General features: G+C 34.1%; 1 long non-coding RNA gene across 1 annotated transcript; it reads right to left on the bottom strand.

Moving 5' to 3' along the window:
* Positions 1-1,672: 1,672 nt before the first annotated feature.
* Positions 1,673-2,031, bottom strand: LOC125471205. Its single transcript, XR_007253515.1, has 2 exons — positions 1,971-2,031; positions 1,673-1,830 (listed from the first exon to the last, which is right to left on the bottom strand). It is a non-coding gene; the product is annotated as an uncharacterized LOC125471205 (long non-coding RNA).
* Positions 2,032-2,346: the final 315 nt, after the last annotated feature.

Raw genomic sequence — 2,346 nt, 5'->3', positions numbered from 1 at the left:
TCTAACATATTCTAATTAAAAAAATCAAATTAAAAATTAAATCTCTCTCTCTCTCTCTCTCTCTCTCTCTCCCCCTTTTTATTTTAAAAACAATATTTGACAAAAATAAAAATTATATTTCTCATACAAAAAGTGTGTGGCATTTGCTAGTAATTATATATATATATATAAATTAACAGATATATAACATAATATTAATAATATCGGTTTGGTACAGTATACTACCGATAAAGGTTTTGGGTATCATTACTGCACTAAAAGTGTATGGTTCAATATAAATACCGTACCCATTATCAACTGGAACTAAGTTTCGACATAAATTAGGTATAGTAAGACTGGTACCGTAATTTGGCAAAAAAAAAATAATTACCCATAAATATATATGTATTGCGCATTGTGTTAGATGAAATTATATGAAGAAAGGTGGAGGCGCCGACGGTGCAAAAGTAAAATTACATAAGACACAAATGCACAACTTCACAAAAAAAAAAAAAAAAAAAAAAGGTTCCTGATTCCTTCTCCCTTCGGATGATCATCACGCAGTCCCCGCTTTCTCTTCTTGTAACAGATAGCTTCTCAACCTCGACCAATTCTCATCTGTATCCCTAAAGCTTACAATTTTCTCCTTCAATTATGGTCCTAGAATCCAAAGATATTAATGTTGCTGATTTTGAAGTTCCTTTCATACGTCTTATAGCATAAACATCATTGAGACATATTAAACTAGAGATCATACACAGTTTAATATGTAAATACATTATAATTTTCTCATATGAAAATAATCTTTTTTTCATAAGTTGTAGTGTTCTTTCCGATCCCATTTCCAATTTGCCCACCTAATTCTAGCCAATTGCTATAGTGTAATCTTATGCATTCTCATCATTCCCCGAACACTGTAATGCTTAACTTATTCCATATTAACAAACTCGACGTTTGCATGTAATCGCGACGTTACTAAATCGAAAAACTTATGTATTATACTAAAGATTTATGCGGAAAAAACTTTTGGAGACTTGTATACTTGCAGGTTGTGATTACATCAAATCTAAAATGCATTGACTTTGAACAAGTTAAGCTTTACAATGCTCGGGGAATGATAAGAAGTGTGACATCCCACATCGTTCAGGGAAGTGATCCTTATACGTATATTCTCATCTCTACCTAGCACAAGGCCTTTTGGGAGCTCACTGGCTTCGAGTTCCATTGGAACTCTGAAGTTAAGCGAGTAGCGCGCGAGAACACTCCCATGATGGGTGACCCACTGGGAAGTTCTCGTGTGAGTTCCCAGAAACAAAATCGTGAGGGTGTGCTGGGGGCCCAAAGCGGACAATATCGTGCTACGGTGGAGTCGGACCCGGGAAGTGGTTCCGCCTGGGTCGGGCACTGGAAAGTTCTCGTCTCCCAAAAACAAAAAAAAAATATATATATATATATATAGACACACACAACACATATGTTCAATTATATATATATATATATATATATATTTATAATGTCATAATGCCCATCCAATATGTATATATTAACAGTTTAACTCTTTAATATTGAAGACGTTGAATAAAGAGAAAAAGACATGTATTTGAAATTTAATTAGACTAGTTTAATTAGAAAAAGTACAGATAATAGATGTGAAATGAACTAATTGAGCATGGTTGGATATATAATGGATGTATATATTAATAATTTAACTATTAACATTTTTTTTTTGTTCATAAATTAAGCAAGCTTCCATCTAAGCATGGTTGTAGCAGCAGCAATTCGACTTGGACCGTGTTCGTGTTATTGAAAATGCATCCATCAGCATCAGGGTATGATAAAATCTAAGAGAGTCTTGAAGCAAGCAAGAGATAAGTAAATTACGTTATGTAATAATTCACAGTTCACGTATATATAATAAGAAAAATGCATCAAGATTGAATAAAAAAAAAAGTCAAAAAGTAAGAGTGAGAACAATAGATTGAAGAAGGTACCTGCAACTTCTCTCGGCGCTGCTCTCTGTGTCTCCATTCGAAACCCTAATAAAACGGGGAGCACACAGAAAATCGATTTATTTGACACGGATGATCGATTTATTTGTACTCACAAGCAGAAGCGGGGGAGGCGAGTTGGGCCACAAAAGATGACAATTCGGCCCATTGGGCCAGGCACGAATTTGCCCTACATATTGGCCAAGAATGATTCAGAGATATTTTTTATTTTAGTGGGAGATTTCTTAGGATAGATAGTGGGTTATATAGAGAAAAAAAGAAAGGATAAGGTTGTAAATAATACCACGTGATACGTCGTGATTGGTTAAAAATCTTATTGAAATATATCCTCAAAGATTCTAAACAGGTAATGACACGT

Source organism: the organism of the source record quoted next, unplaced genomic scaffold (genome assembly GCF_019419815.1).
Source record: "Pyrus x bretschneideri cultivar Hongxiangsu unplaced genomic scaffold, Pyrus_bretschneideri_v1 Contig59, whole genome shotgun sequence".
Taxonomy (NCBI): domain Eukaryota; kingdom Viridiplantae; phylum Streptophyta; class Magnoliopsida; order Rosales; family Rosaceae; genus Pyrus; species Pyrus x bretschneideri.
The sequence above is the reverse complement of the archived record's forward strand: the minus strand, read 5'-3'. Positions and strand labels throughout refer to the sequence as shown.